The sequence below is a fragment of the Arachis stenosperma genome, chromosome 5 (genome assembly GCF_014773155.1).
Source record: "Arachis stenosperma cultivar V10309 chromosome 5, arast.V10309.gnm1.PFL2, whole genome shotgun sequence".
NCBI lineage: Eukaryota > Viridiplantae > Streptophyta > Magnoliopsida > Fabales > Fabaceae > Arachis > Arachis stenosperma.
Window position 1 is genome coordinate 26,145,796 of NC_080381.1, and position 16,388 is coordinate 26,162,183.

General features: G+C 37.8%; 1 protein-coding gene across 1 annotated transcript in view; it reads left to right on the plus strand.

Annotated features, from left to right (window-relative positions):
* Positions 1–287: 287 nt before the first annotated feature.
* Positions 288–16,388, plus strand: part of LOC130979187 (cation/H(+) antiporter 18-like) — a 33,686-nt gene continuing 17,585 nt past the window's right edge. Inside the window, exon 1 of the mRNA XM_057902561.1 lies at positions 288–721. The gene's annotated coding sequence lies outside the window, so the exon portion shown is untranslated. The remainder of the gene's footprint in view (positions 722–16,388) is intronic.

Genomic DNA, 16,388 nt, shown 5'->3' on the forward strand with positions numbered 1-16,388 from the left:
AGCCAAACCTTTATATTTAAAAAGAGTTATTTAATTATTTTAAAATTAAACATTTATATTTAATTATTTAAATTTATATTTAAATTTAAATTTCAAACACACCTAATCCAAACAAACAAATAAAAAACCAACTTCTATCCGATCTAAACCTTACCGACTGGGACCTAACTTTATCTTTTTCTGCCGTTCGTGTGTTTCGGCCAATGTTTTAAAAACCAGATCAGATTGATTGGTCGAACTGATCTAATCAAGAACCGGAGATCAAAACGATCCCATTCAATATCTAAAACCACTAAGTTAAAAACCGTTTAAAAATTATAAAATCAATAAAAGATTAGCCGCCGAATTAAAAACCGACCTGTTTTTGGAAACTACGTGGTTTTGGATTTGAAAAAAAAAAAAAACCAACGCCACCGCTTGACCCACCCCCTTCCTGTAACACCCGCTTCGTGAACTCATTCAGAATTAGAAAAAGTGATCCTTCAAAGTTCAAATTTTGGGTTCTAAGTTTTAATCAAAACCCTAACTTTTTCAACGGTTCTGCCGCTGCCGTCCGTGGTTGTCGGCGCCTCCGTGACCTCCTCCTTCCTCCTGTCTCGAACCCATCCCCTCTCTTTGTAGCTCGGCACCGTCCCCATCCTCCCGTGGCTTCACTGGTTGGGGCCGTCCCTTCCCCGCTCGCTATCATCTCGCCGCTCTTCGTCTTGCTCGCGGCTTACAGGTTTTTCACTTCTTCGGTTCTTACTTTTATGCTCTGTGAATGTGAATGGAAATCAAATCGTTGATTTTGCGTTGTTGAGAATGGATTTGTTACTCTGCTGCTGTTTTTCTTAGTTTCTGAGTAAATGGAGTATGCTGTTTTTGAATTTTAATAGATAGATTTATTGATTTCTGGTGTAAGGTGATTAACTGCTGCTGTTTTTTAAGTTTTATTAATTGTTCTTAATTCCTGGCTCTGTTCAGTCTATTGTGTTGTTGGTAATGGTATTTTTTATTGAATTTATCCTTTGAGAGTTACTGTTAGTGTGTTGCCTTATTAGGTTGTTTTCTTAACTTGTTTTGATTATTAGGCTGTTGTGTTGTTTTTGAGATTTTGATAACTTATTAATTTGATAAATTGTTTTTGTTGTGGTTTGTTGTTTTTGATATTGATTTTATTATTGTTATTTTGATTTTAATTTGATAATTTATGTTTTTATTGAATGATTATCTGATTAATGATTATTGATTAGCTCTGGCTACTCTGGTCTGCTGCTGTCTATGAAGCACGGATTCTCTCATGATGCCGGCATATTTGTGTCGAACACGAATTCGCCGTCTTTATATGTTTGTTTGAGTGATTTAAAGTTTTGAAGGCAAGAATGACTTGAAAGAAATAGAAAAAAACATTCAAAGTGGAGAATTTACGAAAAAATGAGAATTTACTGAATTCATGGCGATGTACACATCACTTACGAATATGCGTGACAAGCATTACAGAAACCATGTCAGACTTATTTGGACGGAGGGATTAATCCATCCAACTTTTAAGAACGTCAAAAATTTAAAAGTATTTTGCAACGGTCAAAAACAAAAATATCCGCAAAAAAAAATCATAAACCTATTTGTCTTTTTTTTATATATAAATCAGATGTTTTCGAATTATAAATCATGTTATTAACAATAGATGTTTACGCAAATTTGATTTGTGCTAAAAATATATGATACAAACGTTTTGAAATGGCCTATTTGAAGTAGTGGAGGTGATACAAAATAAAGATATTTGATTATGCACTAAATTAATATAATATTTCTAGACAATTTCATTATCAATCTTACCTGACATAAGAAATTTATAATAAAAAATATTTGTTTATCCTTAGTTTTTTATTTTTGTTATAATTTTATAATAATTTAATATTAACTAAAAATCAAAATTTAGATGAGTTACAAAGTACTAAAATTCTATATACAGCTGATTTCTTATAATTAAAAAGTATTAAAATTCTATATTACTTTAGAGTACTAAATCACCTGCCGTTTAGGAACTACCTCATGCTCTACAACTATTGCGCTCTTCCCACACTTGCCTTGGTGCTGTTGGAGTACCGGGCAATGTATTTTTTTCATCGGAAGAGTGTGATTCCAAATTTTGGCGCAACTATTTTCCATTAAAAAAAGAAGTAAGAGTATTAGATATTAACTTTATCTTAAATTTTTTTAACATATGCTTATTTAAAGACACATGAGATATTATATTTTTGCTAATAATAATTTTTTGGTGAAGATTCAGATATAATTAATTTTACACGAAGTTGATAATTAAAAATTATTAAATAATTTAATTAAATTTTATTTAATAATTTTTAAATATTAATTTTATGTGAAATTAATTTCACCTGAATTTTTACATAATTTTTTATTTATGATAAAAACATGACATGAGATTATGTTCCATTAAAATAATTCTTTTTGTTTTAACCGATGTAGGATATTGAAGAATATTCAGCTCTAATTCTTTTGCATTTATATTTACCAAATTATACGTGGGCTTAAATTTCTTATGTCATGTAAGATTGACCATGAGATTATCTAGAAATATTATATTAATTTAGTCCATAATCATTGATCAAATGTCTTTATTTTGTATCACCTGTTCCACTACTTCAAATAGGCCATTTCAAAACGGCCATCTCAAAACGGTTGCATCATATATTTTAGCAAAAATTAAATTTGCGTAAACATCTATTGTTAATAACATGATTTATAATTCGAAAACATTCAAGTGATAAAAAAAATTATAAGCGCGGGCTTTTTAGTAGTTAAGAAGTAAAAGTTATTTATGTTGATAACAATGAATAACTAAATAAAATTTTATTTTATTTTTTAATAATAATAATTTTTTATTATAGATATTTATTTAATGTATTTAAAATAAAAGTGATGTAATTAAGAGTAAAATTAAAAATTAAATTTATTTAAAATGAAAATAACATAATTGAAAATAATTTATTTAAATATGATTAAAAATAATTAAATAATTATTTACTGTAAAATTAATATTATTGAATAAAATTAAAATAAAATTTAATTAAATTAATTAAATATAAAAAAGTTTAGTATATTAAAAAAGAATTTAATTTTAATGCACTAATATAAAGTAATTTTATACGTACATCTAATAATATAATACCACATCAATAAAAATAATTATTTTTTACATTAACTACATAAATAGTGATCTAAAAAGACTGAGTGTAATTACATAAAAATTTCTTACAATATTAATACATTAAAATTAAACTTACTAACTGTTACGTTGGATAACTGGAGGTTAATGGGCTGGACTCGTTGGGTTGGCCCAATCGTATGAGGGAGGAAGCCTTTGAGCGGATTTGCGCCTTTAGAGACTCCTTCCGACTTGTGAGTGTGAGAGAATGGGGGCTGGTACCTGCAAAGACACTCCGATGCCTAAGTTAGCAAGGGTGTGAGCAGGTCTAGAGAGTATTGGAACTTAGAGATACCTGAGGGGTGTCAGTGTATTTATAGTGGTGAACCAATAACCACCGTTGGAGTAGTTCCACCTTTTAGGGTGGATAACCGTCCCTTTATCTTAGGGAGGTTACGATATGACTCTTGGAAGGGTTGAGAGATTTTAGAGGTAGTTATTATCTGCCAGCTAATCTTTGCTTCCGACTTCTTTAGAGCAAGTCATGGGGAGAACCGACTTCTAAAGAGAAGGTCGGTGTTCTGAGGAGCTCAACCTTGTGGTTGGATCTGTAATTTGGACCTGGATTTTAGCGTTGGGCCAGGGTATGAACAGTGCCCATACTCGAGCCCAATTCCTTTTAAGGATTGGGGTCGAGTATTATAACTCGGGTTCATAGTCGACCTGCTAAGGATCTGACGTGATTTTTCGGAACCAACGTGTTTCAAAAGTTTTCAACAGTCGCGTCAAATCAAACGTCGCGTTGCTTAGGGGTTTGACCATTTATACGCGATGGCGGTTACATCGGTAAAGGTGCAACTTTTGAATGGCCTGCGTCGTTTTACCTTTATGCCCCTAACGTGTGTATAAATACTTTCCTTTCTCCTTGCTTGTTTCCTTTCTGAAAACTTTTCCATCTACACCCTTTGATCGAAAGAAGAAAGCTCCTTCCTTTTCGAGTGCCGTTGCTTCCATTTTCTCGCAAGAAAAATGTCAGTTTCTCTTCTTGTTCTTTCTTTGTAGAGTTGCATGTTTTTTCTTTTTATTTGAGAGGAGAGTTGGTCGTAGACTTTGTATTGTCAAGTATCTGACTCCAGGCCCCTTTAGAGACCCCTTTTTTTCTTTTTTCCTTGTAGGTTGTTCTAGAAAAACAAAAATGTCTTCTGTTGAAATTCTTGCTCAATGGGTGGATGTCACGGTTTTGGGGGAAGAACCCCTTATTAACACGGACTTCATCGCCAACCTCCGCACTCATCATAGGCTTTGTACCTCTGATGAGGACGAGCCGAAATATGAACTGATTGTCCTGGGTCTGGACGACCGGGTTTGCTTTGGGAGGGCTTCTGAGGCGGTCCCTCATTTTTTCTACATGTATGAGAGCATGATTACCCGCCTAGGCGTTTTTCTCCCTTTTTCCGACTTTGAGATGGATGTTTTAGGCCACTGCCGTGTTGCTCCTACACAGCTCCATCCCAACTCTTGGAGTTTTTTGAAAATTTATCAATTCATTAGCCATGCTTTAGATTTCCCGACTTCTTTAAGGATTTTCTTTTTTCTTTTTCACATGACTAAGCCCTTTAGTGGGCAAAATAACAAACAACAATGGGTTTCTTTCCGGACCATACAAGGCCGGAGAGTTTTTACCCTTTTTGATGAATCCTTTCATGACTTTAAAAACTTCTTTTTCAAAGTGCAAGTTGTAGAGGGTCACCACACTTTTTTCCTGGATGAAAATTCTTCCCATCGCTTTCCTCTGTACTGGTTAGAGGCCTCTTCTTGCGAGAAATATAGTTTAGATGATTTAGACAAGGTGGAGGCAGCCATCGTTGGGTTCCTCCGAGAAGTTTGGGGGAGAGCCCATTATATGGATACCAAGAAGTTCCTCCAGGGGTCTCCGACCTTTGTGCAGGCCCAATTAGGTAGTGTCGTATTGGTTTGTTGAGTTTACCGACTTTTCGAGTTGTTTTCTCTGATTTGTTTTATTGACTTTTTACCTAATGGCTTTTGCAGAGATGGAAAAGAAGAATTCGAGAGAGTCTTACCAGAGGGTTCAGGAGGCCAATGCGAGATCCCGTGCCAGGGTCGGTGGTACCAGGCGACTGGTCCTTCTCCTCCTTCTTCTTTTCACAGCTTGGGGACCCCTGCCCGACCTATCGTTATTTCTTCCTCGGCTTCTTCTCTGCCGCCCCCTTCTTCCCGACCTTCTCCTGAGCCAGAAAAGAAAAAACGCAAGGCTCTAGAGTCTGGCTCTCCTTTTGAAGGTGAGGCTAAGGTGGATGCGCGTCAATTTATCCGGGAGCATATCTATCCTTATACTCGTATAAGTATGGATGATGTTTCTCTTCGAAACCACCTTACTATTCTGGCTCAGGAGAGTATCAGGGCGGCGGGGGTGTGCACCAAGTTTCTTGATATTTTTGAGAAGACTCCCGTTAGCTCTTTGGGCTCATCCCAGAGGGTTGAGGAGCTGGAGGGGAGGATTCTTTTGTATCAAGATTCTGAGAGGAGCCTGAGGGAGGAGGTCAGCAAGCTGAGGGAAGAGAGGGATAATCTCCGGAAGGAGGGGGAGAAGTTGATGGGCCGATGCTCTATGGCGGAGGGCCTGCGGGAGAAGGCGAAGCAGAGCTACTCGAGTTTGTTCCAAGACCTTGTGGTGGTCAAAAAAGATCTAATGAGGGCTCGGGACGCTTATGCGGAGCTGGAAGACTCTATTGCCGAGGGGTCCGAGGAGGCGTGGAGAGTTTTTAAGGAACAGGTCGGGGTTCTTGCTCCGACTTGGATCTCTCACCCTTGGATCCGGATAAGGTCGTAATTGATGGGGCCATTGTGTCTCCTCCCCGACCTGTATCTGAATCCGAGTTGAAGACTCGAGGTAAGAGAATCATAGAGTCCCCTCCCCGATCAGATGATGCTCCGAGTTCTTCCAAGGCTCCTGAGACTTTCCCTCCAACTCCTATGGATGTCTCTCTCCCTGACTCTGGTGGTGCTCCGACTACTCTTCCAGGTGGTGATGGTGATGCTCTTTGAAAAATTATCTTTGGCTATATGGGGCCGGGCCTGTGGGTCCCCACTTTTTAAACTATTTATCTTTGTGTTGTCGTGGTATGCTGTTGACACTTTTTTGGCCTTTTATGGCCATAAACAAAATATTAAAAATACCCCTTTTTTGGACAAGTGTTTAGGTTATTTTTCGTTGGTTGTGTGTATGCTTTTTTCTGCTTTAGGTTTTGAAGAAAAAACCCTTTTTTTATCTTTTTGCTTTTTCTTGGCCGGCTGTCTCTTTTCTTAAGCTTTTGAATTTTTGAAGGTTTGAGACAGTCTTTATTGCTTTCCATGGGTTTTCTGACCTCTTTTCGATATTCCTTGTGCTCAATTTTTGATATATTGAGTTTTCATAACTTAGGTTATTTCTGTGATTGGTGGACGAAATTGTGATCACATCAATGTAGTATTCTTTGTTGTTGTATGGAATCATTATTATGGCACTTATGTGTGGACACAACTCCGTTCAACTAACCAGCAAGTGTACTGGGTCGTCCAAGTAATACCTTACGCGAGTAAGGGTCGATCCCACAGAGATTGTTGGTATGAAGCAAGCTATGGTCACCTTGTAAATCTCAGTTAGGCAGATTAAATTGGTTTATGGATTTTCGAATAATTAATAATAATTAGAAAATAAAAAGGGATAGAAATACTTATGTAAATCAATAGTGGGAATTTTAGATAGGCGTGTGGAGATGCTGGAATCCTTTCGAATCTCTACTTTCTTATTGCTTTCATCCAATCCTTCTTACTCCTTTCCATGGCAAGCTGTATGTAGGGCATCACCATCATCAATGGCTACTTTTAATCCTCTCGGAAAAATGGTCCTATGCGCTGTCACTGTACGGCTAATCGTCTGGAGGCATCACCCTTGTTGATAGCTACATCCCATCCTCTCAGTGAAAATGGTCCAAATGCTCTGTCACAGCACGGCTAATCATCTGTCGATTCTCAATCAGACTGGAGTAGAATCCCTTGATTCTTTTGCGTTTGTCATCACGCCCAGCCTTCAGGAGTTTGAAGCTCGTCACAGTCATTCAATACCGGAATCCTACTCGAAATACCACAGACAAGGTTAGACTTTCCAGATTCCCGGGATCCTACTCGGAATACCACAGACAAGATTAGACTTTCCGGATCCTCATGAATGCCACCATCTATCTAGCTTATACCACGAAGATTCTGTTGGGGAATCTAAGAGATATGCGCCTGGCCTAGAGTAGAACGGAAGTGGTTGTCAGTCACGCGCATTCATAGGTGAGAATGATGATGAGTGTCACGGATCATCACATTCATCAAAGTGTTGTGCAACGTATATCTTGGAATAAGAATAAAAGAGAATTGAATAGAAAGTAATAGTAATTGTATTGAAACTTGAGGTACAGTAGAGCTCCACACCCTTAATCTATGGTGTGCAGAAACTCCACCGTTGAAAATATATAAGTGAAAGGTTCAGGCATGGCCGAATGGCCAGCCCCCATGGTCTAAGGACTATGCGCCCCCAGATGTTCCTTAGATCTAAAGTGATCAAAAGAGATTAATACATTAGTAAAAAGTCTTATTTATACTAAACTAGCTACTAGGGTTTACATGAGTAAGTAATTGATGCATAAATCCACTTCCGGGGCCCACTTGGTGTATGCTTGGGCTGAGCTTGATCTATCCACGAGCTGAGACTTTTCTTGGAGTTGAACTCCAAGTTATAACGTGTTTTGGGCGTTCAACTCCGGATCATGACGTGTTTCTGGCGTTTAACTCCAGACAGCAGCATGTACTTGGCGTTCAACTACAAGTTACGTCGTCAATTTCCAAATAAAGTATGGACTATTATATATTGCTGGAAAGCTCTGGATGTCTACTTTCCAAAGCCGTTGAGAGCGCGCCATTTGGAGTTCTGTAGCTCCAGAAAATCTATTTTGAGTACAGGGAGGTCAGATTCCAACAGCATCAGCAGTCCTTTTGTCAGCCTTTTTCAGAGTTTTGCTCAAGTCCCTCAATTTCAGCCAGAAATTACCTGAAATCACAGAAAAACACACAAACTCATAGTAAAGTCCAGAAATGTGAATTTAACATAAAAACTAATGAAAACATCCCTAAAAGTAGCTTGAACTTACTAAAAACTACCTAAAAACAATGCCAAAAAGCGTATAAATTATCCGCTCATCACAACACCAAACTTAAATTGTTGCTTGTCCCCAAGCAACTGAAAATCAAATAGGATAAAAAGAAGAGAATATACTATAAATTCCAGAATATCAATGAATATTAATTATAATTAGATGAGCGGGACTTGTAGCTTTTTGCTTCTGAACAGTTTTGGCATCTCACTTTTTCCTTTGAAGTTTAGAATGATTGGCTTCTCTAGGAACTTAGATTTTCGGATAGTGTTATTGACTTTCCTAGTTAAGCATGTTGATTCTTGAACACAGCTACTTGTGAGTCTTGGACGTGGCTCTAAGCACTTTGTTTTCCAGCATTACCACCGGATACATAAATGCCACAGACACATGACTGGGTGAACCTTTTCAGATTGTGACTCAGCTTTGCTAGAGTCCCCAGTTAGTGGTGTCCATAGCTCTTAAGCACACTCTTTTGCTTTGGATCAAGACTTTAACCACTCAGTCTCAAGCTTTTCACTTGGACCTTCATGACACAAGCACATGGTTAGGGACAGCTTGAATTAGCCGCTTAGGCCTGGATTTTATTTCCTTGGTCCCTCCTATCCATTGATGCTCAAAGCCTTGGATCTTTTTACCCTTGCCTTTTGGTTTTAAGGGCTATTGGCTTTTTCTGCTTGCTTTTTCTTTTTCTTTCTATATTTTTTTTTCGCCTTTTTTTTTCTCACTGCTTTTTCTTGCTTCAAGAATCAATTTCATGATTTTTCAGATCATCAATAACATTTCTCTTTGTTCATCGTTCTTTCAAGAGCCAACAATTTTAACATTTATAAACAACAAGATAAAAAATATGCACTGTTCAAGCATTCATTCAGAAAACAAAAAGTATTGTCACCACATCAATATAATTAAATTAAATTCAAGGATAAATTTGAAATTCATGTACTTCTTGTTCTTTTGAATTAAAACATTTTTCATTTAAGAGAGGTGAAGGATTAATGGATTTTATTCATAGCTTTAAGACATAGTTACTACATACTAATGATCATGAAGTAGAGACACAAAACATAGATAAACTCAACATAAAAAAACCGAAAAGCAGAAAGAAATAAGAACAAGGAATGAATCCACCTTTAGTGGCGTCTTCTTCTTGAAGGACCAACAATGTTCTTAAGCTCTTCTATGTCCCTTCCTTGCCTTTGTTGCTCCTCCCTCATTGCTCTTTGATCTTCTCTTATTTCATGGAGAATGATGGAGTGCTCATGATGTTCCACCCTTAATTGTTCAACATTATGGCTCAAATCTTCTAAGGAGGTGTTGAGTTGTTCCCAATAGTTGTTGGGAGGAAAGTGCATCCCTTGAGGCATCTCAGGGATTTCTTGATGATGAGCTTCCTCATGCATCTCTTGAGAACCGTGGAGGGTCTCTCTTGCTTGCTCCATCCTCTTCTTGGTGATGGGCTTATCCTCTTCAATGGAGATGTCTCCTTCTATGATAACTCTAGCTGAGTAACATAGATGGCAAATGAGGTGAGGAAAAGCTAGCCGTGCCATGGTGGAGGGCTTGTCGGCTATTTTGTAGATTTCATTGGAGATGACCTCATGAACTTCTACTTCCTCTCTAATCATGATGCTATGAATCATGATGGCCCGATCCACAGTAACTTCAGATCGGTTGCTAGTGGGAATGATGGAGCGTTGAATGAACTCCAACCATCCTCTAGCCACAGGTTTGAGGTCCAGTCTTCTTAGTTGGACTGGCTTGCCTTTGGAGTCTCTCTTCCATTGAGCTCCTTCTACACATATGTCCATAAGGACTTGGTCTAACCTTTGATTAAAGTTGACCCTTCTAGTGTAGGGGCGTACATCTTCTTGCATCATGGGCAAGTGGAATGCCAACCTCACATTTTCCGGACTAAAATCTAAGTATTTCCCCCGAACCATTGTGAGATAATTCTTTGGACTCGGGTTCATACTTTGATCATAGTTCCTAGTGATCCATGCATTGGCATAGAACTCTTGAACCATTAAGATTCCGACTTGTTGCATGGGGTTGGTTAGGACTTCCCAACCTCTCCTTCGGATTTTATGTCGGATCTCCGGATACTCATTTTTCTTGAGCTTGAAAGGGACCTCAAGGATCACCTTCTTCTTTGCCACAACATCATAGAAGTGGTCTTGATGGCTTTTGGAGATGAATCTTTCCATCTCCCATGACTCAGAGGTGGAAGCTTTTGTCTTCCCTTTTCTTTTTCTAGAGGATTCTCCGGCCTTAGGTGCCATTGATGGTAATGGAAAAACAAAAAGCTTATGCTTTTACCACACCAAACTTAAAATATTGCTCGCCCTCGAGCAAGAGAAGAAGGGAGAGAAGAAGAAGAAGAAGAAGAAGAAAATGGAGGAGAGTGAGGAGAGATGGATTCGGCCAAGGTATAGTAGAGGGGGTAGTGTTGTGTGAAAATGAAGTGGAATGGAAGGGTATATATAGGGAGAGAGGAGAGGGTAGGTTCGGCCATTTAGGGTGGGATTGGGTGGGAAAATGTTTTTGAATTTTGAAGGTAGGTGGGGTTTATGGGGAAGAGTGGATGGAAGTGAGTGGTGAATAGGTGATTGGGAAGAGAGATTGAGGTGATTGGTGAAGGGTTTTTGGAAAGTGTGACATGGGGAAGAGTAAAATAGGATTAGGAGGTAAGGTGGGAATATAGTAGGTGGGGATCCTGTGGGGTCCACAGATCCTGAGGTGTCAAGGAATTCCATCCCTGCACCAAATAGGCATGTAAAATGCCTTTGCACACCATTCTGACGTTTAAACGCCGAGTGGTGCACGTTCTGGGCGTTCAACGCCCATGTAAAGCATGTTTCTGGCGTTGAACGCCAGTTTCATGCTTGTTACTGGCGTTCAGCGCCAGCTTTTCTTCTAGGCACATTCCTGGCGTTCAGCGCCAGAATGTTGCTTGTTTCTGGCGTTCAGCGCCAGTTTCATGCTCTGTTCTGGCGTTGAACGCCAGCCAGATGCTCCTTACTGGCGTTGAACGCCAGCCTGTGCTTCCTCCAGAGTGTGATTTTTCTTCTGCTGTTTTTGATTCTGTTTTTAATTTTTATATTTTTTCGTGACTCCACATGATCATGTACCTAATAAAACAAAAAATAACAATAATATAAAATAAAATAAAAATTAGATAAATAAAATTGGGTTGCCTCCCAACAAGCGCTTCTTTAATGTCAATAGCTTGACAGTGGCTCTCATGGAGCCACAAAGGTGATCAGGTCAATGTTGTATAGTCCCAACACCAAACTTAGAGTTTGGATATGGGGTCTTAACACCAAACTTAGAGTTTGGTTGTGGCCTCCCAACACCAAACTTAGAGTTTGACTGTGGGGCTCTTCTTGACTCTGAACTGAGAGAAGCTCTTCATGCTTACTCTCTTTTGTCACAGAGGGATGGCCATGTGCCTTAAACACAAGGTAGTCCCCATTCAATTGAAAGACTAATTCACCTCTGTTGACATCTATTACAGCTCCTGCTGTGGCTATGAAAGGTCTTCCAAGGATGATACATTCATCCTTTTCCTTCCTAGTGTCTAAGATTATGAAATCAGTAGGGATGTAAAGGCCTTCAACCTTTACTAACACGTCCTCTACTATTCCATAAGCTTGTCTTAGTGACTTGTCTGCCAATTGTAATGAGAACAAGGCAGGTTGTACCTCAATGATCCACAGCTTCTCCATTACAGAGAGTGGCATAAGATTTATCCCTGACCCCATATCACACAGAGCTTTTGCAAAGGTCATGGTGCCTATGGTATAAGGTATCAAAAACTTGCTAGGATCTTGTTTCTTTTGAGGTAAAATTTGCTGAATCCAGGTATCCATTTCACTAATGAGCAAGGGAGGTTCACTTTCCCAAGTCTTATTACCAAATAACTTGGCATTCAGCTTCATGATAGCTCCTAAATATTGAGCAACTTGCTCTCCAGTCACATCTTCATCCTCTTCAGAGGAGAAATAGTCTTCAGAGCTCATGAATGGCAGAAGGAGATTTAATGGAATCTCTATGGTCTCTATATGAGCCTCAGATTCCTTTGGATCCTTAATAGGAAACTCCTTCTTGCTTGAGGGACGTCCCAGGAGGTCTTCCTCACTAGGATTTTCGTCCTCCTCCTCCCTTGTGCATTCGGCCACATTGATTATATCAATGGCCTTGCACTCTCCTTTTGGATTCTCTTCTGTATTGCTTGGGAGAATACTGGGAGGAGTTTCAATGACTTTCTTACTCAGCTGGCCCACTTGTGCCTCCAGATTTCTGATGGAGGATCTTGTTTCACTTATGAAACTGAAAGTGGCCTTTGACAGATCAGAGACTAGATTGGCTAAATTAGAAGTGTTTTATTCAGAATTCTCTATCTGTTGTTGAGAAGATGATGGAAAAGGCTTGCTATTGCTCAGCCTATTACGTCCACCATTGTTAAAGCCTTGTTGAGGCTTTTGTTGAACCTTCCATGAGAAATTTGGGTGATTTCTCCATGATGAGTTATAGGTGTTTCCATAAGGTTCACCCATGTAATTAACCTCTGCCATGGCAGGGTTCTCAGGATCATAAGCTTCTTCAGAAGCTGCCTCTTTAGTACTGTTGGATGCATGTTGCCATCCATTCAGACTTTAAGAGATCATGTTGACCTGTTGAGTCAACACTTTGTTCTGAGCCAGTATGGCATTCAGAGCATCAATTTCAAGAACTCCTTTCTTCTGAGGTATCCCATTATTCACGGAATTCCTCTCAGAAGTGTACATGAATTGGTTGTTTGCAACCATATCAATGAGTTCTTGAGCCTCTTCAGGCGTTTTCTTTAGGTGAATAGATCCACCTGCAGAATGGTCCAATGACATTTTCGAAAATTCAGATAGACCATAATAGAATATATCTAATATGGTCCATTTTGAAAACATGTCAGATGGGCACCTTTTGGTCAGCTGCTTGTATCTTTCCCAAGCTTCATAGAGGGATTCACCATCTTTTTGTTTGAAGGTTTGAACATCCACTCTCAGTTTGCTCAGCTTTTGAGGAGGAAAGAATTTATCCAAGAAGGCTGTGACCAGCTTATCCCAGGAGTCCAGGCTATCCTTGGGTTGTGAATCCAACCATATTCTAGCTCTGTCTCTTACAGCAAAGGGGAAAAGCATGAGTCTGTAGACTTCAGGATCAACTCCATTCGTCTTTACAGTCTCACAGATATGCAAGAACTCAGTTAAAAACTGATAAGGATCTTCAGATGGAAGTCCATAAAACTTGCAGTTTTGTTGCATTAAGGCAACTAGTTGAGGCTTCAGCTCAAAGTTGTTGGCTCCAATGGCAGGAATGGAGATGCTTCTTCCATCAAATTTGGACATTGACTTTGTGAAGTCACCAAGCATTCTCCTTGCATTATTATTATTTTTGGCTGCCATCTCCTTCTCTTGTTCGAAAATTTCTGAAAGGTTACCTTTAGATTGTTGTAATTTAGTTTCTCTTAGTTTTCTTTTCAGAGTCCTTTCAGGTTCAGGATCAATTTCAACAAGAGTGCCTTTTTCCCTATTCCTGCTCATATGAAAGAGAAGAAAACAAGAAAAGAAGAGGAATCCTCTATGTCACAGTATAGAGATTCCTTTGTGTTAGTAGAAGAAGGAAGGGGAGAAGAGTGAAGAAGAATGGGTTCGGATATTTAGATGGAGAGAGGTGAAGAGAAGTGTTAGTAATTAAATAATTAAATAGAAGAAGAGAAGAAGAAGAGAATTCGAAAATAATTTTAAAAAGGGGTTAGTGATTTTCGAAAATTAGAGATAAAATGTAATTAAAATTAAAACATGAAACAATTAGTTAATTAAAAAGAATTTTTTAAAAAAAGGGTGGGATATTTTCGAAAATTAGAGAGGAAAGAGTAGTTAGGTGGTTTTAAAAAAGATAAGAAACAAACAAAAAGTTAATTAGTTAGTTGAAAAAGATGTTAAAATCAAATTTTAAAAAGATAAGAAGATAAGAAGTTAGATAAGATATTTTAAAATCAAATTTTGAAAAAGATAAAATTTTGAAAAAGATAAGATAAAAGATAAAAAGATTTAATTCAAGAATTTTGAAATTACTCACTTCACTAACAAGAAACTACAAGATAAGATTCTAGAACTTAAAGATTGAGCCTTTCTTAACAAGAAAGTAACAAACTTCAAATTTTTGAATCAATCACATTAATTATTAGTGAATTTTCGAAAATATGGTATAAAGATAAGAAAAAGATTTTGAAAATATTTTGAAAAAGATTTTTGAAATTTTCGAAAAATAGAGAAAAATGAAAAAAGATATAATTTTTGAAAAAGATTTTGAAAAGATAAGATTTTTAAAATTGAAAATTTGACTTGACTTGTAAGAAACAACTAATTTTGAAAATTTTTGACTAAGTCAACTCAAATTTTCTAAAATTATGAGAAAAATAAGGAAAAGATATTTTTTTATTTTTGAATTTTTAATTATGAGAGAGAAAAACACAAACATGACCCAAAACTTAAAAATTTTGGATCAAAACACATGATGCATGCAAGAACACTATGAATGTCAAGATGAACACCAAGAACACTTTGAAGATCATGATGAACATCAAGAACAAAATTTTGAAAAATTTTTGATGCAAAGAAAACATGCAAGACACCAAACTTAGAAATCTTTAATGCATGGACTCTAACAAACGAAAAATGCATATGAAAAACAACAAACAACACAAAACAAGAAAACATCAAGATCAAACAAGAGGACTTATCAAGAACAACTTGAATATCATGAAGAACACTATGAATGCATGGAATTTCCGAAAAATGCAAGAAAAATTTTTGAAACATGCAATTGACACCAAACTTAAAAATTGACTCAAGACTCAAACAAGAAACACAAAATATTTTTTATTTTTATGATTTTCTAATTTTTTTTGGATTTTTATTATTTTTTTCGAAAATAAAGTTAGGAAAAACGAAAAAAAGAAAAGAAAAATTTTGAAAAAGATTTTTGAAAAGAAAATGACCTAATCTGAGCAACAAGATGAGCCGTCAGTTGTCCATACTCGAACAATCCCCGGCAACGGCGCCAAAAACTTGGTGGACGAAATTGTGATCACATCAATGTAGTATTCTTTGTTGTTGTATGGAATCATTATTATGGCACTTATGTGTGGACACAACTCCGTTCAACTAACCAGCAAGTGTACTGGGTCGTCTAAGTAATACCTTACGCGAGTAAGGGTCGATCCCACAGAGATTGTTGGTATGAAGCAAGCTATGGTCACCTTGTAAATCTCAGTTAGGCAGATTAAATTGGTTTATGGATTTTTGAATAATTAATAATAATTAGAAAATAAAAAGGGATAGAAATACTTATGTAAATCAATAGTGGGAATTTCAGATAGGCGTGTGGAGATGCTGGAATCCTTTCGAATCTCTACTTTCTTATTGCTTTCATCCAATCCTTCTTACTCCTTTCCATGGCAAGCTGTATGTAGGGCATCACCATCATCAATGGCTACTTTTAATCCTCTCGGGAAAATGGTCCTATGCGCTGTCACTGCACGGCTAATCGTCTGGAGGCATCACCCTTGTTGATAGCTACATCCCATCCTCTCAGTGAAAATGGTCCAAATGCTCTGTCACAGCACGGCTAATCATCTGTCGATTCTCAATCAGACTGGAGTAGAATCCCTTGATTCTTTTGCGTTTGTCATCACGCCCAGCCTTCAGGAGTTTGAAGCTCGTCACAATCATTCAATACCAGAATCCTATTCGGAATACCACAGACAAGGTTAGACTTTCCGGATTCCCGGGATCCTACTCGGAATACCACAGACAAGGTTAGACTTTCCGGATCCCCATGAATGCCGCCATCTATCTAGCTTATACCACGAAGATTCTGTTGGGGAATCTAAGAGATATGCGCCCGGCCTAGAGTAGAATGGAAGTGGTTGTCAGTCACGCGCGTTCATAGGTGAGAATGATGATGAGTGTCACGGATCATCACATTCATCAAAGTGT